The sequence below is a fragment of the Uloborus diversus genome, chromosome 7 (assembly GCF_026930045.1).
Source record: "Uloborus diversus isolate 005 chromosome 7, Udiv.v.3.1, whole genome shotgun sequence".
NCBI classification, from domain to species: Eukaryota; Metazoa; Arthropoda; class Arachnida; order Araneae; family Uloboridae; genus Uloborus; species Uloborus diversus.
In genome coordinates, this window is record NC_072737.1 from 23,126,469 (window position 1) to 23,148,149 (window position 21,681).

Sequence of the window (21,681 nt, forward strand, 5' to 3'; positions counted from 1 at the left end):
TCGGAAACAGCGTTAATTTCGAGTAAACGATAATTTGCCAAAGCAGAATAATTAAGGGCACACTGTTAAAAATTCAGGAAGATTTTCTGGTAATTGTTACTGTAAAATGGCGGGCTAACGCATTGCTGATTTTTACGGTAATTTTTACCGGAGAAATAAGCGATCCCAGCGCCAATTGGTTGCTGCGACCTACCAAGGAAACCGTAAAAATTTTACAGTAACATTTGATTTTTACGGTAATAGTTACTGCTAACATGGATGCCAGTAACAATTACCGTAAATTTTCCGGAAAATTTTTAACAGTGCAGGTGAAATTGTTACTTTACCTTATCTACATATCTGGTTGTCGAAGTGATATTCATTAAATGTTAAGTAAGTAAAAGAAAAAAGAAAAATTAGCTAATTTTGCTTTTTGATTTAAACCGATCGATTTATTGTGCCGGGAAGTTTGTGAATAGGCTGATTTTTTTATTTTTTTATTTTATTTTTTAATTTTCTGAACTAGTATCAATTTGAGATGAAAAAGGGAGCGCTTGAAACGAACGCGAACACTGAGACCACTTCTATTGTACTATCTAGTATAAATTTAATGCAAGACAGCAATTGCAACTGGTTAAAACCAGCAAAATACTGGTTAAAACCAACTCGGACCACAGACAATATACTGACACATATTCGTGATATATTCAAATTAGTCTATTCACAGGTAGTAATCAAATGCTATTTTGAAATCAGGAATAATACGTTTGTTACCTCTTGAAATAATGTGAGATCCTAAAAAATAATAATAAATTTTATTTCTTAAAGACACTTTAATTGAAGAGCAAATTTGAGAGTAATTCAAAATTATGGTAAAATATGAAGAACAATAAAAACGATTTGAAAACGTTCAAATTGCACTGCCAATCAGTAGAAGAAAACGTAAGTAAGGATTTTTTGGTTTACATTAAAATTAAACAAAAGTTGTTTATAATAAAGCAAAGGAGATCATGATGTAATTACAGATATAGGTACTCTGACAGGTTTAAGTGAACCAGATGCAGGACATTTTACAGTACAACTTGAAAAAATGTATAAAATTATCATTTGTACGGCTTAAGGAACAAGTCCAGTGGCTATTTCAATTGAAAATGATTGGTTAAAATCAAAATCAAATTGGATTTAATCAAAATCATGGTTGGTCGTCTGGTTTATTCTCTGCTAGTTTTTCAAAACTGTTTCGCTGTTTCTTCACGAATCTAGAAGCCAATCCGTAATTTGAGAGCGTCCAGATAGCACCTAACAATCATAAGAAGAAAAGATAAATAATGATTTTCCACGAATTGCATTAAAATTAAATTGAAGAAAAATATGCTTGTAATAAAGCACATAGTGTCATTGTGTAGTTACAGATATAGTTACTCCAGACAGGTTTTCCTGAACAAAATACCAAATGCAAGAACACTTTTCAGTACAGTTTGAAAAAATGCAAAAGAATGATACTCTGTATGGTTTCCAAGACCAGCCCATTCATATTGGAAGTGATTGGAATAAATCAAATTGAAATTGGATTCAATCAAAATCAGGCTTGGAGTAATGGTCCAAAACGCAATCGTTATCCGCGTAATCGATTACACTTTTGTGTAATCGTAATCATAATCCTAATCTGGAAATGGGACGCTGGTAATTTTGTAATCGTAATTACAATCAAGTAATTCTTGTATAGTCGTAACTGTAATCAAATTCAATGAATTGTAATTTAGCCTTGTAATCGTTACTTGTTGAAAGTGAAACTTAATGAATTGAAATTCTACAATGGTATGGGGAACATATAAGAGTTCAGTAGAAACATGACTTCAAGCTTTTTAGTAAGAACCTAAGGCCTTGCTGGTCGTTAACGGCCGTTTGTAATTGAGGGTCATAAACGAGTTCTATTTGCTGTGTAGCCCGTAGGTGCTTTTGACTGGAACGTCTTCGTCCCCCAAGATTTTTGAAGTGGTCATATATTTTCCTTTTCATCTGCCAATGTCAGGCAAACAATCGAAGCTGCCGCCTGGGAAAGAAAACAATATCAACTGCATAACCACATGTTTTCGAGCACTTTTGCAATCAGATTTTTAAAACCGCAAACTATTAGAACCGACACCACCGTGGTGTCAGTCAGGTGCCACAAAACAATTATAAAGTGTGATAGTGCTCTTGTGCATTTAATTGTCCTTACGTGTTTTTTTTTTTTTTTTTTTTTTTGACATTTTTGGAAAACTTCAATTTAAGACATATGAAATCATGAATTAAAAGACAGTTTATTTTCTTCTTGTAAAATGCTTATTTATTTTAGCATGAATAAACTAGTATGTTGTGGCCATCACGAAACTTTCTTCTATATTTTTCTTTTTTTTTTTTCTGATCCCTCCCCATGCTTGACGAGGAAGCAATATTCCCAACAAAAACAAAATTACACATGCAAAAACTTGACGACTATCCCAATGTCTGAATTATTGCAAAAGCAAAGCAAAGAGCGAAAATTGAAAGTTTTTTTAAAAGCCTTGCTTGAATTAATTACAAATATTTTATTTGTTAACAAACATAAGATGGCAACAGTTAAAAATTTTAAATCATTGAGATAATATTTCCTATCATTTCCATACAATTAAAATCACGAGAAATACGCAGACGACAATCTATTACGATTTATCTTTCTTATTGTTGCATTAATAAAAATATTTTTATTCGCAAAAAAAAAAAAAAAAAAATCAACACCTCTTGGAGCGATCGGCGTCAAAATTGAACCAAAGCCTGTTTACACATGGATTCACATATATTCCAAATTTCAACCAGAACGTAGCATTACTTCTTGAGATAGGACACTCAAAATGGAAAAAAAGAACGGGTGATTGCGCTACCCCCTTTTTAGCTGTTGACACAAAAATAAAATCAGTTCTTATACCCACTAAGGGCTACTTGCCGATAAATTTTTCTTTCATTCCGTTCATTATTTCTTGAGATACAGCAGTCACAATTGACGACAAAATACGTTCTATAGCTCAACCCCCGTTTGCGTTATTGACACCAAAATTGAATCAGCACCTGTTCCTGTTAATACCAACATATGGACCAAATTTTGTTTGATTCCGTCAGTTACTTCCTGAGTAATAGCAAGCACGCGTAACTCGAAAAACGTCCCATTGCTCCACCCCCCTTGGAGGAATTCGCGCCAAAAACTAATGGGCACAAGTTCACATAGGGGCACATATGTGTACCAAATTTCGTTCGATTTCATGCGGTAGTTTTTGTTGTAGAGCGGCCACAAAAAACTGGTCACACACAGACGTGACACACATACACACACACATACAGACAGACAGACATTTTCCAAAAATGGTCGAAATGGACTCAGCACACCTCAAAACGTTCGAATCCGTCAAAATTCGAAATTCGAAAATTTGCACGAATCCAATACTTTCTTCTATATATTAGATATAGAAGAAAGTAAAAACAGGCGATAATATGGAACACTTTTCGACCCTTTAGAAATGTCCTGCATTCCTGCCCGGGGCACGAGCTTCGGTGCCCGTACGATAAGAAAGGACCTGGTCATCTCTATAATATTAGTCAATCAAAACCCACAATTTTTTAACTATGACGTTGTTGCCATAAATGTGCAATAAGAATAATATTCATATATATATATATATATATATATATATATATATATATATATATATATATATATATATATATATATATATATAAGTGTATATCTCTGTGTATGTGGTAGTTTCCCCCCCCCCACGAGTCAGTAACCGTAATCAAAATCGCAATCGGCATATCGTAATTGTAATCGATTACTCTTTTTACATAATCTAATTGTCGCTGTAACCGTAATTACGTTTCGGCTGAAGATTATAATCGTAATCATATTTGTAATCTCCTATTTTTTTAGGTTCGTAATCATAATCGTTATCGGTTACATTTTCTCATAATTGACTCCAAGCCTGATCAAAATCATGGCTGGTCGTCTGATTTTTTCCCTGACATTTTTTCAAAAGTGTTCCGTTGTGTCTTCACGGATCCAGAAGTGCATCTGGCTATAATTGTTAAAAGTGATTGATGATTTTCAAGTTGATTTTTCGTGTCCCCGGGGACAAAAGCCGGAAACAGTTTTACAGTTTTCTTGCGAAGGAATTGTCTGTGATACTGTGATATAGTCAAAGCAGTGTTTTTTCTTTTTTTGGATGCGGGCAATGGAATACTCTTAGTACTTTATATATTTATGCCTTAATGGATGCATATTGTGAATACATGTGCTTAAAAGTTTCTTGTAGCTTTAAATAAACTCTTAACTTTTTGTTAAATGCCTGTCTCACTCAACTTTCATATCAAATTAATTTTTAATGCAATTCACAAAAGTTTTATCAATTTTTCGTTAGCTGTTTTATTTATATTAACAATATATATGCAGCCAAAACCGGCTATGGTGAAATGTCGTTGTAATCATCAGTAAATTCACTGCAGACGATAGATTACAGTATCCAAATAATTTTACGTATATATTTTCTGCACAGTTAGTTATAAATTAGAAAATAAAGCGATAACCAATTATATATTAAAAAGGAGAAATAACAAAACTCCCTTAGAAAAATTTGATTTGACTATGCATTCTATAGAAAAATAGCAATTTTCTACTGCGTACAAATCATTTTTAAGTAAAGACCATCAATTTTTTAATCGACAGTTCGAAAAGAACAGTCCAATATTTTGTTGCTTCCATTTCTGTAGGAAAAAAAAGGTTCAACTTTACTCAAAATCATCTCTATTTTTTTTTTCTTTAGCATCATAAACTCGTTAAACTCCAAATGCATAACTTCACACATCAAATGCACACATCATAATCAAAGAATTTAAGTGCACAGTATTCTCCAAGGAAATATAAGTACCTCAGAGCCAGACTGACGTTAGTGTAAAAAATTGCGATTATCCGTTTATTAGAGCAATATATGTAGAACCCTTTTCAGCATCGAGACATGTGAACATAATAATGAAAAAAAAAAAATCCTCTGGAATTATTTACCTGTGTTGATAATGCTCATGTCGTCATGTTCATGTACGAGACAAACATTTTTCCTATCTCCTGTAATGAAGCGATTATGTGACTTACACCAATCTGGCTCACAGGTATGCTGATGTTATGTTCATGCATGCTTTTCCAGCCCCAGAGGTATTAATACGTTTTTTTCTTTGCTTTATTCCTCTACAGCGACGGTATGTATAATATTACTAAAAAAGAATCTCCGTGGAAATGAAATATATCCAACATAAACGGATAAGAACCATTCCAGAGGATATCGGTTCGTCACATCTTAAATTTACAAGTAAAAAGTAAAACATAGGAAGTAATAGGTATAAACAGGTTATAAAAATACTAACCTTCTCTAAATATATTTAATATTTTAAGATTCATATAATATTTAATTTTTATTTCCTACTTATATCTAGCCAAACTAATTTTATTTCAATTACATTATAAATGTATTATGCATTTTTTTTAAATGTATAAGCTATTGTTTTCACAGAAAACGGCAGTTGAATACAAAAATAAAACACGTCAAAGTTCCTTACAATTGTTAGGTCAAAGACCAGCCCTCTTTCTTTGTCAGAGTCGTAAAAATCTAAAAGCAATCATTTCAAAGTCAAAATATGTCGTTCGAGCTATAATTTTGAACAGTTTCACATTTCCAGATCACTTATTTTGCATAAAGAAATGGCTTTTTCTATAAAGAGTCATTTATTTTTCAACGATACTACGACATTTTTATTGATATTCTGCCACACACTATCGATTCTATGCTGGTTCTCAGTGCTTCCTAATTTTTTTTCTTCTCTAAATACATTACAATTTTTTGATAAAAGTGAAAAATAAAGGTGTGAAATTAAAATGTCGTGCATATATATATATATAGAGTGCCCCTAAAAATGTATACCCTCATTTAATGATTATACACTATCAATTATAATAATATAGAAATGTTTCAAATGAAAGGTAAAGTAAACCAATGTAGAATCCAGTAATTTTAGGAATTGTTCAAACTGCTAATAAAGCCGAGCAAGCAAAACATTTCTAATCATTTTGATAAGTATGCAGACTGCTCTGAACTCATTAACTGTAGCAAACTTCGTGTTGTAGGCATTGTGCTTGACTTTCCCCACAGGGCAAAAATATAGAAGTCTAAACCATAGACTGTAGTGGGATGTATTGTAATATTAGAGAAGGAGCTAAAATGGAGGGAGTAAGTTAAATCGTTGGCTTAGCAAAAGCTTACCCTAGGACCCCAAGTCACGTGACTCAACAACGACGAATGGTTTTAACGTTATGCGAGAAACACGCAAAAGAAACTGGATTTCTTCCTATGCTTTGCTTTAAAATCTATCACGTGATTTGGGGTCTGGGTTTCATGAATTAAAGTCTTCACTCTCTCCATTTTAGCTCTTAATGATCGGAATTGATTATCCGAAGCAAATTTGACCTGATACTTCTCTCTAAGTTAAATTCTCCCTTCATGGTGAACTTCATCAAAAGTGTGTTCAAAACTAGCTCGTTCAGGTTATAAGAAAGCACTCTGGTACGCCACATAAAGTGTTATATTTTCTTTCCTAATTCTACTAATGTTATTTTTTTAAGGCCAATGCAAAGGAAATAAAATATTTCCATTAAGCTCTGAAAGAATCATAGTACGTAGTCACAGCACATTGAAGCAATAAATTTGAAGTGACGAATGTACAGAAATGAAGTAATGTATTGGGTTTTTAGAAGTACTCTGTACATTAGTGTAATTTTTCAGTATTTGCATGTATGTTATTAAAAAATTATATTGCAGTTGTCTAAGTACTTTTCTAATTAATAAAAATGACAAACAAGCACGAGAAAAAGAAAAGAAAAACTTGTTTGTGGCTGTAATCAGTTTCAACTTATGCATTTGAAATTATGGAACCAGAACAGTGATAATATGCATCACAAAAAACTGAAAAAACACGTCTTTCATTTTTCAGAAAAATATCCTAAAACTCAGCTTGTGTCATTGATGTGTGTAATTTCCTGAAATTATTTCAGCAGTTTTAAAGGTTAATGAATAAATTTTCAAAGAAAAAAAAACATTAATTTAAATCAATATCCTCAGCAATAAATGAACAGCGCATAGTTTATTGTTTAAAATTATGGTTAAACTAATTTGTTTTTTTTTCTTTGAAGAATTAGCAATAATACATTTCTACTCAACTTCTGAGTGAAAACAACTATATAATTCTGAGTCTGTCCACTGGTCAAGCATGTTCATCTACTTGGATGTTACACTAGTTTTTTTTCTTTTTAACTCCCCCTCCCCCGCAAGAAAAGTAACTACTATAATCTAAATTATCTACTATATTATGTAGTTTCTTGATAATGTTTTCTGTTTTACTTTCGCTACTTCAGGACATGATGTTGTTCTCGGATATGGGGTCGTTCATCTTAAAATTTCCTGAATCAATTCCATGCCGTTATATCGTTGTAAATGTTTTTAGATTTTAAAGATTTCGCATTGAAACTCAATAAATCATACCGTAACACAGTCTAACTTGTGAACTTTAGACATATCAATGCCCTTTGCTGCATGATATAGTCATCGTGGTGTCTATAGGAGCAAGATCTAGACATAGAAAATTCTTCTAAAGCATGCTCTACACATCCTTCAGTCTTATAGCATATGAGTCATTTCACGGTATTTTTCACATTTATGTGACCTTTTTTACCATAACTTTTTAATTTACTTTTTGGTAAGCATATTATTTTATTTTGAGCTCTTCCCGCAAACACCCCAACTCAAATTAAAATAATTTGCGAATCAAACAGTAAATAAAAAAGTTATAGCGAAAAAAGATACCGTTAGGGAGTCTACATTAATGTCAAAAACACCGTGAAATGACCCGTACTAAACATTATAGTACACTCCAAAGCAACACCATAGCACATACAACGTGGAGCTGACAGACGAGCTGTAAAGTAAACTTTACCATTTATGTAGAACATGGAGGTTTTTTTTAATCTAAGCCTTTAGCTACGCCACTTTCATGCCTTTTGAATGAAAAAATTTATTCGCGTACTTGACTATTAGTGAACTTTTCATACTCCAAAATAATGAGGTAATTTCCAAAAATGTAAAAGTATTTTTTTTCTGAAAGAGCATGTTTAAAAACGTAGGATCAGACCATTTTTTAAATAATTTGCTGAAGTTTAATATTTTTAAAGAAATACTTAAATCGGTTCATTTTTATTGTTTATATTTCTCCCGATGAAATCACGGATGATGAAATACCATTCAGTGTGGCCATTCACAGAGCAAAATATTAAATTCGCATCTTTACTTATGTGTATTGGTAACGATATGGTTGATTGCAAGCGTAGAGCGCAATGTTTAATTCGCTTCTTGATTATCATAACGTGGAAACGTAGTAGAAAGATGCAGCAAAGTGCATCATTTGTGATGTCATCAAGACCACGCCCTGTTTGAAAAATCGGATAGTTAAAAAAATTAATTAAAAAATAACTTTTGGGAAAATGAAAGTTTTTTCTTGGCTCATAATTATTATTTTGCTTATTCTATAAATTTCAGTGACTAAAAGTAGTACTTTTGACTGAAGGAAACAACCCCATTACAAAGACACACTTACATAAACACAAAGGACGCTTATAGACATGCTTTCGCATTTACAAGTATATTCGCGATTGCACGCAATGCGCCACGAGTGCTACAGCGGTTTTTAATGAGGACTAACTTAAAACAACAGCATATTTTTGCTTAAAAAAAGCAAAAGTATGCACATTTCGTCAAAAGTTCAATGCATTATAATATTCTTTTGCAGAAATTGTTTGTTGCATCAATTTTCGAAAATATTTCTTACACATGAAAATGTATCACGCAAAAACAGTTCTTTACTATGCACATAAATTTTTCAATAAGCAGTGGTAATTACATTAATGTAAGCTAATTGGCTTTTGTAAATCGTGTGGCATATAAATTAATATAATTATTTTTTCTGTAGAAATATCAGTCTCTTTTTATTTCTTTTTTTTTTTTTTTTTTTTTTTGAAGTAATTATCGTGTTTACAATGTGCCCCCTTTTACCGTTTTTTTTTTTTTTTTTTTTTTTTTTTTGCTACTGCTTTTTTTCAAAACCAATAAATAACTTATTAGGAAAAAATGTCTTGGCTTAAGTGCTTGGTTAATAAATGTCTCAAACATGTCTTTAAATCCAGTCTGAATCCTCAATAAAAATGTTTACGTTGACTTTTCTCAAAGTTGAATTTCATGACACAGAGCATTTTCAAACATTCTCGTAAATATTTTCTATAGCAAAACTGTTTGAGAATTGCATGTAAGAGCGAGTGACAGTATGTATTCATTTTTTTCCGAACGTTTGCATAAGAGTCTAAGTTTCTATAGTTCCAAAATAAAGTACCTTTGATCTTGATATATTACTTTCAAACACTTATAAACTTCTATTTGTGCGCTGTGAGGTCTGTATTAACAGCATATTTTACTTTTTTTCCAAATGTTTTTTTTTTCTTTTTGGAAACCGAAAGTTATATTTGTGCATTATTTTAAAGGCTTTTTATTTATTTCTTATAAATGAAATATATTCAAGAAGGTATAGTATTCTTGCAAACATTTCGATTTTCCAGTTACGATACCTATTTTTATGGAAGGTGAAAATTTTGATAAATTTTGGAAAACGTCGGTCTGTATGATTGTTTGTATATATGTAGGTAAACCAACCTTTTGTAGAAATTCTTACTTGAAAAGTTAAGCTTAGAATGAACAAATATTGGTACTCACAAAGTTTTATTGTTTGGAGCTTATTTTCGAGAGAGGTTTTTCTCTTTTATGCAATGATTCGTATAAACTGGCACTCAAAAGGATTTGGAGCATGTCATTATAGATAAGTGGCGCTTATCACAGTTTTCCTTATATAGAGGGACAGTAAACAGGTTTCACGTTATTCATCTGTTTTGTCTCTTTCGAATCGTTGCCAAAGCACCAAATCGTGGAAACTTGGCTATGGTAACACGTTATTTTTAAAAATAGCGAAATAAAATATTTTTTATTCATATAAAATTTTCACTGTTTTTCTTATAAAGTCTATACAGACAGTTAAACGTTTTAGTATAAAGTATTATCTTTACCAATAATAAAACTAAATGTCTCTCGGTCTGTATATCTCTGTCTGGATCTCTCTCTGTCTGTCTGTCACGATGTCTTTGACGCGCATAGCGCTTAGACCGTTCGGCTGATTTTCATGAAATTCGGCACAGAATTAATTTATTGCCTGAGGGTGTGCACCTCCAAGCGATTTTTCGTAAATTCGATTTTATTTTTTTCCATTCCAATTCTAAGAAAATTTTACCGAGCAAAATTATCATAAGATGGACGAGTAAATTACCAAGTTATCATAACGTGGAACCGTAACATGGGCGAGCCAATTAGCGAGAAATTTATCATACATTATTTGCAAATATACAGGCGAACCAAAAGACCTTTTAATTTTCTACTACGTGCGAAGCCGTGTGGGTGCCACTAGTATAAAATAAAACAGAGAAAAGGGGCAACTTGTTAACTGTTCTTAAAAAATTCTGTTCCGACAAAATTTTTCACAGTCCAAAAATGAAGATAAATATAGAAGAGAGATATATAGAAAGAAAGAAGAGCAAAATCAAATTATGTGTTCGAATATGTAATGACTTGACTCCTAGTAAAACTACTCACACTTACTATATAATTCGCTAAATCTTTCCTGTAGTATGTTAAACATTCGTAAATACCATTTTTAAAACAAACTCTGAAGCCGGAAAAGATAATAACGAACACTCTTCACTCTATTCAAAAAATCCCTATCTGCGAAGCCTTCCTCGTCACTAACTTCACAGTAATCGCTGGATTTCACGTTAGTATGAAATAGGTGACAAAGAAAATGGGTATCACGTGCCACGTAAGCCGATTCCCAACCCGTCAGCCTTCTGAGAGGTAATTTGTCTTTGTAAGCCTGCGAGAGAGAAGAAAAATTATTCTGCAAATAAACAAACGCATAAAACGGGAGAAAATCGATTAGGGACAGGAAACGTGGTATCAAGTTCTTTTTAAAGGGTTATCTTCTTGAAAAGAGTTGCGCGAACCCAATTTTTCAGCAAAAGAGTAATTTATTATCAATTAAATCTAAAACGTTGAAAAGAATCTAGATAATTCCTTTTTTATGAAACATTTAAATGCTAAAAAGGAAAAGTTATCGAAATGAAAATAGGGAACACATAAAATAAAGCTGTAACTCTTATTGAAAATAAGAAAAGAAAAACCTGCCCTCACATATTTCTTCTTTTTCTCAGCTGTCCAAATTTAAATGGATTACTAGTTACAAATACTATTTCATTCATTATAAAAGTACTTGAGTCATCAATTACAAGATGGCCCAATGACTAGTTAGGAAGTAGTTTTCCAGATAATAAATATTTTCAACTGCAGTAATATCTCACTTATGGATTGGCGCAAAATATTGTAAAAATGATGAAATATAAGCCTATAATTTAAAAAAAAAAACATATTTTGGATCGAACTAATATATAATATTACTATCAAAACATGGGAAAAAGAAACAAAGGGAAAAGGAAAAAAAAGCAGTGCCTCATTTAAAAATTACTCTAAGTGACGCACTTTTTAATCAGCCACTGTAATTATGAAAAATAATTTGAAAAGTGGCTATTTTTTCGACAGGCGTTTTTTTTTTTTTTTTTTTTTAATTTAATTATTAAATTAAATTTTTATTTATTTATTTTTGTGATAGCTAAAATCGTGCATTTTCTTTCAGATTCTGAATAAAAGTTTGGGTTTTTGTGTGCGCTCCTATACCACCATCGCAATGAAAAGTTTGAAACAAATCTAAGTCAAATTAAGCGCGACCGCAACTTCTGCGCAATGTAGCTGCAAAAATGTTTAAATACCGAAATTGCTTGGATTTTGTTTTTGTTTTCGAAAGAACATTTGTACTTTGGAGTTTACTGCGACTTCTCAAATATTTGCAGCATGCTTCTTTAAAACAAAAATACAAGCACTGTTAGCAAAACAGGATATAATCCCTCGTATTTACATTTCGTTTTGAATTGTTATTTAACGCAGTTGTATACCTTCTACTCTTCCAAGGATGCATGCATATTTTTTTGCCGAATGGGATAACGGTTCGGAACCGAAATTCAATATTTGTTTAAGATAGGAACAATAGTCCAATATTTGTTTAAAACTTCGAAGTTCCATACTCAAAATACTATTTGAAGTTTGAAAAAAAAATTTAATTTCAATCCATGTTAAGGTAAGGATTCTTTTACTAAAGCAAATGCAGTCTTCAAGATGATAAATAAACTATTTATTTATTTGATATCTTGACAAAAGTCAAATATAAACTTAGAGCTTGATTTTTCTATTTCCTTCAGCTGGTATAATTAATGTTTCAATGAAATGATAATAGCTCTCGGAAATGCGAAAGCCATTTTCTTTTATAAGAGCACCATTTTTCGTCCTTCGGCATGCAAAAAACTGCTGTTTACAGAATTTGAAATGGGAAATTTTTCAGTTTAAGAGGAAGTAGAGAGGGAGAAAAAAGGGAAGGGGGTTAAGCTGTACTTATGTATTCCAGAAATATAGATTAAAATTTATGTACACGAAGAAAGACATTCCTGTATTCTTATTCGATTTTTTTAAAGAAAATAATGAAAAAAAAAAAAAACTCCCTTCACAACAGTTGAATAAGTTAATACTATGTTAACCACCGACTTAAACATTTATCTATGCCAATAATATAAAGCGGGAGAGTTTGTTTTATTGTTTGAACGTGCTAATGTCAGGAACTATTGGTTCGAATTGAAAAATTATTTTTGTGTCGAACAGTTCATTTATTGAGGAAGGGTAGGCAGTTTTTTTAAAAAATCAGATTGACCAAAATATTGGAAAATGCAAATGAAATATTTAATTAATTGTTTAGTTCTATGAACTACTAATATATGGCGGGGAAAGTTTAGTTTTATGAATTCCTAATAGATGGTGAGGTAAGTTGAATTATCGAGAGGCGCTGACCAACTGAGAGGAACCATGCCACGCGGTTCTAAAGCGTGGTCGACTACGCTGTTGTGGTCAGCGAACTGACTTTTGAATGAATTTTTTTTTCGATATTTAGGTACATAATTTGATTTTGACGGATTTTTCTATTGGGTTTTATTTACCTTATTTCTTCAACGTTTGTTTTTGTTCTTGTAGTTGAAGATAGTTACTTATCGGAATAAATAATTTGATTTGTCGTATTACTCATTTGTGATTGTTCTTTATAACGTTTTTATTTTAGTATTGTTTATTTGGCGATACACTTTAAATTTTAGAAAAAAATACCGCTTCACTCGCTAAAGGCCAGGGTTACAGTAGCGTGATTATTTGGCGTGTTAAGCTATGAACTATACAGTTAAAGAATTATTTTAAGCTTTAAAGCTACTGTTAATCTTTTTATGTGTTTCGGCGAATAGTTTTAACTTCCAAAGATACTTTAATAAGTTTTTTTTGTAAAGGTGTGCACGCATATTAGTTGAAGAAAAAGCTTAATTTCACATCAGATTAAGGGGGGGGGGTGGATTTTGTTTTTATTCAACGGACTTCCTTTAAATTCTTAGCCCGGGCAACACCGTGCGGGTACTGCCTACTGCTAGTCCTATTTTTTCACTAGCATTCCTTTGTAAGATATTTTTGTAATGTTCTTGTACCTGCAACTGCAGCTGTTTGTTAAGTTTCTTCTTTATGTAACGTAAAAAAACAAAGTAACGGATTCGTAAACAGTATTCAACTACATTTAGTTTCTCTTACATTTGTCTTGAACCATGTTGTATAAATAATATATATGTAAAAATGTTTCGAGATTTTTATGGATTCCGTTTAGCTAAATTAGCACTCAGGCTGGAAATTTGGTTGCAAAAGAATTTTAATGAAATATCCAAAAGTTTGATCCCAATCGAAAGTAAAAAACAGTTTGGATTGTTTTAGAAAAGTTTCTATAATTACTAGAAGTGTAGTTATAACATTTTTCATTAAACTTCAAGTAAAATTCTTAACAAGTCGAACGATTGTTGGCGATTTCTTTTTTATTCCAGACGAATAGATAAATCTCATCAATTTTAAAGTTTATCTAATGTCATTTTTCTATTTGTTAACAAAAATATCTCGTAATTGATTTTAGTTCATAATTTGAGGCTTTACCAATAACAAACCACTTTTAATTTTCCCTTTTTTTTACCATTCAGAATTAGCAACACAAAAATTAACCAGTTTCACATTTACAGTTCCATGTCATAATACCCTTTGGGCGCGCTAAAACAAAATAAAAAAATAGTTTAAAAAATACATACACAATTCAAATATTATTTACAGATCTTAGATTTGTTTTATGTGTGTTCCTTCGGTCACACGACATAAATGCATGCGATAGTTCAAGTGCTGCTACACTCTATTTAAACTAGTATTAGTACTATCAGTGATACTTAAAGCACATCCTTGAGTAATATTTCCGGAAGGGGAAGAAATTTAAGCCCAAAACTGCATAACCATTTTAACACTGGACTCAACAGAGCTGAGCGAATGAATAAACCGTGCGGTCAACAACTTATTAATTACATACAGCTAGGTAGGAGTAGGTCAAATTGGTTAATGTATGCAGTGTGTCTATGGACTTACACATAAGATTAGAGTCATATATGTTAATATATCGACATTGTTTCAGACTTTTTAAAAAGTTTTGTATTTTATGTAGTTAGTTTTTTTCTTCCCGCCGTAACGCTTTGAAATCCCTAAAAGAATTATGGATAACTCTTGTAGTAAAAGACTTAGGACGTAACGCTTTGCTTCTGTTAACAGTACAGGATATATTTACATCACAAAAAGAAGAATACCTCATCAGGGGTGTGAACTAAATTGAACATGACACCACCTCACTAAGCGCAGGAAGCTGTCACAGTAGGTAATTTTCACATCTCAGCTACTGAAAGATTCCACTTTCCAGTTTATAATCTGTTTTAGTGTTGGAATACGTATGTTTAGCAGATACGATAGATAAAAGCACTAGTTTGAATATTACATACGGATATTTAGTATCATTATATTTTGACTGGGTATTCAAGTATAAATTAAACTCCGCCGATACAATCTGGTAGCAGTTATGAACTACTGCTAGCTGTGAAAACGACATAACTTATTATTTATAACGTTATGTATATTGTAAAAACTTTTGTGTAACCTTACTCGATAAAATCACATATAGTGGCGTTACACATGATTGCCTGAAGAAGCGTAAGTACAACTGGCAGATGTTCCCTAGTATGGGATATGCACTCTAGATAAAACAGGTGGCAGCTTAGCTGCCTCCACTGCTCTGGAGTAACTTAACTGATGTGACTGTTGTAAAGTTATGCATCGCTCGTGGAAGGTTGCACCATGGCAATGTAATTATAGCGTAACGTCTCATACATTTCATTTTAACCAGAATTTTCTGTTTGCTTGAAGAGAAATTGCTTGAAAGTTTACAGATTACCAAACATTAAGTAATCATCTGACTTTCTTGAACGATTTATCAAGTTCATGCTTTTTAAAAACCAATGTACACCAACTATTTTAATATAATATATTTATTTAGTTTAATGTACGAAAAATACGTTTTTATTGCACTAAGAAAGGAAATGACTAAGTCAGGTTCAAACCCAGAACGCGAATCTCACAGACTCGCACATCAAAACCTTTTACCGCTCGGCCACCAATTACGGTTATTATTCCTCTAACAGGAGTTTACCTGCACTTCGCCGATTCTGATCTTTACGCATGCCTTTGAATCCTACAGAAACCATACAGCAAGGTTTCTCCAACAATTTGAGTTTTTAAAACAACGATGCTACACATTCCAGAAGTCGTGTAACATTACACCCATTAATACTGATAACCTGACACATTTTTTTAGTGTAAAGTCTGAGGATTTGTGCAAAATATATAGAAGACAGTTTCGTTAAGGTCACAACTCACTAGTTCAGCATACTGATCTCACATAGTTTGGGAAAATTAGAAAAAACAGAAAATCAACAAAAGGATTTTTTTTTTTTGCAAAATTGTTAGAACTCACTCTAAAGTTCTATTTAACTTAAAAAGAAAAAAAAATACTCAAAAAATATTATCATTAGCAACATTGACTAGTTTTACATTTAACTAAGTCTGTGAAATAATAGTCTACTATAAATCTATAAAGTTTTATTTTGTTATTATCATTGGATTCGACAATCATTTCATATCAATTGTAAAAATACTTCAATGATATTATATACTTCAACCACTCCGAAATAACAAGATAAACAAGCACTTATCCACCTTTGACAGCAAAATCCTTTAAGCCTATTATCACTCATAACAAAAATATCTAAGTCGATGTTTTGAAATTTGTCAGCGAAATAATGCGCGAAACATTTTATACGTATTGAAAAACACAATATCATTTTACCAGGAAACGTTCAAAGAATCTGTCATTTTTGAAATTAAAAAAAAAAAAAATGCTAGAAAAAGAAGGATTTTCATACTAAGACTTTAAGGTTTCTACATATAAGTTGATTACATTGCCTCGCATGATGAAAAAGCAGATGATTCAATAAAATTTAGACCTTGAGTACTACCTAAGCTTGATGCGAAAGTTTTTTGAATTACCCAATATTCTTTCCATTTACGCTATTTGTTCTTTTTTTTTTCGGGAAAAAGCTATGTGAGTAAATTTTGCAGACGGGGTAACAATTATTAACTAATACTAACGGTTCTCTTAAAAATCAAGTAATGGTTGAAATAATGAGATATACTCGACTGCAAGCTTACTTGACAATGGAGAAGCTAAGACAAAGCGAAGAAAATAGTTCCTAACGCCTTGTCCGATATTCGGGTGAAATTACGCTCTTCACTTTAGAAATCGGATTACTTAGTTAAACCCACGTATATGTAACCAATTTTAGTCATAATTTCTGTCAATTGTTAAATATTTTCAATTTCACGGCGAAGCAGCGCGGAACTTTACATTCATTGAATCAAACGCTCCACTCAAAGGCAGCTCATAGAGATGTGATACTCTCCTCTTACAGTGGTGGTAAAAAAAATGCATCACCCGCACCGAAAAGGAGAAGAATATCATCCCGACCGCATTCAACACACAGTCAAGCATCCCGTATCCCAGATGAGTTGAGGATGTATTTCTGATCAAGGGGTTGGTAAGCTTCACTTTGTGCAAGGAACAGTAAACGCTCAGGTGTGTATTGGCATTTTGAAAGAGAAATTGCTTCCTACTATCCGGGATCACTTTACTTCAGTTCCAAACGTCATTTTCCAGGATGATTCTGCTCCGTGCCATAGGGCAAAACTGGTAAGTAACAATTTAAAAACCTTTATCCTGCCATTAGACTTAAATTGACATGGGGTTAAGTAATTTTTTTCACTAAACTCACATGCAGGTTCAGAAATGGAAAAATGAGCATAGGAACAAGCACAGTTTTTGCAATTTAAAGCTTACATATAGGATTAACGGCTTTGAAAATAGCGGGTATGCATAATAAACGGGTACATGCAGTACATATGTTACACTGAAAAAAAGTTTGGAGGATGTCAACTATCACCTATGATTTACCGGAAATATCTGACCTGTGACTTTGGTATGCAACAAACACTAATTGCCTAATAACATGACCACATTACTGGATTCCAAACTTTTACAGTAGCACAAACACAGCTCTCTCTCTCTCTCTGTATATATATATATATATATATATATATATATATATATATATATATATATATATATATATATATATATATATATATATATATATATATATATATATATATATATATATATATATAGACAGACAGACAGACAGACAGACAGACACATACATACATACATACATACATATATATACACAGTAAAACCTCAATAAGTAGTCAACCGTTTAAGTGGTCACTCCGCTTAATTCGTCGTTTTCCTTTGGTCCCGATAAAGTTTCATTCACAGTAATGTAAAACGATCCTCTTTTACTGGTCACCAAATTTTATTTTAACCCCGTTAACTAGTCACTCAAAAATTGTTTTCTAAAATTCTCTTTTCTTATCGGATCTTAGAAAACAGCGTTAGACAAAGTTGAAATGCTGTGTGATAGTCCTTTTTCCTTGAAATCTCGCTTCTCACTTCTGGTCATTCAAAGCATACTTCTTGCTGCGACTCTGTCTAGTACCAATCATATGAATCAAACTCCATCCAGCAAGACAGACAAAATTTAATACCTGGAGAACGTTTGTCAGTAGTTAACATTCGTTAAAGGTACAACAGACGCAGAATTTAAAGCTTGAAGCACGTTAGAAGACAGATTTATTTTCAGTAAGCAACAACTTCATCAGTCAACACTGATGGATTATTTTAATGAACAGTAAGTTCATTAAAATGAGTTATTATGATTAAATAATGCATAAGTAAAAGAAAATAAAACAAGGTATAATAAGTGTTTTTTCCTTCTTTTTAAAATTTCCACTTATTTATAGACATGGATTACACAAGCTTTTGGTTTTTCTCACAGAATTCTACAGCTATTCATGAAAGCTCATAACATAACTTATTTTTCATATGTAGGACATTAACAAAAAAAAAACTGAATGCTATTTTTGAGGAGAAGAAAAATTGGAATTCGTAACTGCAAAAGTAAAACATTAAAGAAAAATAAACTAAAATGTTTCAGACTATCAACATTAAAACGTCGGTAAATCTTTTACGTCATGACCTCGGTAAGGAAGGTTTATGTAAAATGTGATACTAAATAAATGATTTCCAGAAAAATCACAATAAAAAGTTATTACCTAAAACGTACGTATTACAATGAGAAAAGGTAGATTTTTGAAACCATCCATTCCGTCTTGCACAATCACATTTATAATTCATCAAATAAACGACTCAGAACATATGAGAATCCCGTACGTGGATATCTCTTTCTTCGTGATTCCATCTTTTAGTTAAGAGCACGAAATGGTCCGTGTAAATTCTATTACACTTTTTAGGTTTCACCACTGTTCGAAGAAACATTAAACTCCTATTTAGGAAAACGTGCCATACAGAATAAATGTTGGCTTATGTTTTCTCTTCTACATTTAACTTCGGCATAAGTGATGATAAGAAAAGTTTTTATGGTGTTTCCCAACGATTCTTTTTTTGTTTCCTCTTTCTCATATTTTTAACGGTTTTTATGAAACCGTTTTCTGTGAACATAAAAAAAATTTTTAACAAATAAAATATGCTGACTTTGTTTACGCTAGCATACACAAACAATTACACACTCCAAATAACATAATAAAAATTTTGAACGCATTAAAAACATAGTTCATTATAAGCCATATTTACCGATTGTCAAGGTACTGGAAAAAAGTTATCGTTAAACCAAGGATATCGTTTAATTGAGGAACATAGACATGTTAAGGAAAGCGTTAAATCGGGTATCGTTAAATCGAAGTTTTACTGTGCGTAATTTTCATTTCTTCAGATACATAAATTGCCAAATCCATCTTGCTACAATGTAAAATTTTTAATTAGTTTTAAATAGTATCTCTTCATTGCGAGAAGAATCCTATAAAACTAAAAAAAAATCTACAAAGAGTTTTTGTCTAATATATTTAAATGTGTGCTCATTTTCATTTTCATTTACTTTTTAAAGCAACATTAAGAGAGTAGCACTTCAAATATTTTAACAATTAGTTTGGTGTTTTAATATTTATTTTTATCTGCAACACTTTGGTTTAGAAATTTTCTGTGTTCTTCGATAAATAAATAAAAAACCGGATGCACGAGATATTTCATTGCTGGAAAATACGTATTTTTGATTTAGATTATCAACTTCCTAACGGATGTACTTCATCCAAGTTTCTGCAATTGATTACAAAAGGAAAAAAATATTTTAAAAAATCGCTGAAATCCCAATTCGTTTCTTTCTTTTTCTTCAGATCGAAACATAAAAAGAATGTGAGATGGAATATCTGCAAGATATCTGTTATTTTGTACATTTTACTTGAAAAAGAAATGACCTCTCGAAAAAATATTTTTTTTACTTCCAATATTTCCTTTTTAACTGCAAAAATAGTTGGTTTAGTTGAAAATTTTTAAAGCTACTTTTCATTTGTTATATTAATAGATTTATTTATATAATCACTGATTTTTCTTTAAACTGTTAAAAGTTTTTTTTATTTATTTAAACGTATTTGGTCATACAAATTGAAAAACAAAGTTATTACAGCAACAATAAAAAAAAACTTTACACTAGTTTAGTTCCTTTGTATGATGTATTTATGATTATCTTGCAAGAAACATTCTGTAATAATTTCGGAATTTTTCTCGCATTAAATTGATTTTGTAAAACTTCTTTTACCGCAAGAGAAGTGTAAGTACAGAGAAAATAATCATAAAATTATTGCTGTAGAACTTCCTTATCTCATATCTTATTTTTAAAAAAAAATAGCTAAAGAGAGCTTAATAATTGTTGTACTAAAATTAAGTGAAGGTAATAAATGGTGTTTTTAACTATTTATAAACAAAATATATCAATTAAAATGTCAGTAATCCAACGTTATTAAGCACAAAACTTGCAAATGATTGCAGACACGTGTTTCGGTGTTACAAGGAACACCTTTTTCAATGCAAAGAAGTGTGAGCTTTTGGATGAAAAGTCATCCGAGAAAAGCAACACGGTGGAACAGGAGGTAGTATAAATATCAAAAAATAGAAATTAAACAAAACAAAAAAGATAAAATGACACATGGAGACAAAATTTATTATATAATTCCATCAGGAAAAAACCGTTAAGTAATAAATTTTAAAAGAAAACCCATAAACAATGCAAAAAGTCCAAAAATGAAACCACTCCGAATAAATTAGCAATAAATTTACCAGCGGGAAAAACTATGTATGGAAGCAATGTATCAAATGGAGAAATGCAGAAAAAACAGAGTGAAGGATAAACATATTGGAATTAGTTAATCACAAAACGAAATAAGAAAGCAAAAAATGAAAAAATAAAAGTAAGAAATGTACGACGTTTACATAAAAATAATAGAAAATCTAAACCAATTTTAACAAAGGAGTCCACACAGAGGAAAAATAGGGAATTGCAGTAAGATCGTTAACTAAATTAGAACGGTTCCTCAGGATGTGAAAAGATTCCCAAAAATCAAGATCCAACGAATTGGGGCATTTTTGGATAATTTGATAAGAGTTAAAATCAAAAGAGTGATTCGATTCCCAACAGTGTTGAGCAATACTGGATTTATTCAGCTGTTGTTTTCTCACATAGCTTTGATGTTCTTTTAACCGAAATTTCAAAGAACGGCGGGTCTGTCCGATGTATCCGAGTCCGCAATTGCAAACAATTTTATAGATCCCACAGCAATTAAGAGGGTGAATAGAATCTTTAAGAGAAGAGAAAGAAAGTTTATTAATAGGAGAAAATACCACTTGGAATTGGAATCGCTTCAGAATCTTAGCAACCTGAAAACTGATACCAGGGAAGAAAGGCAGAACAACTAAATTCTTAGTGTTAAAAGTTCT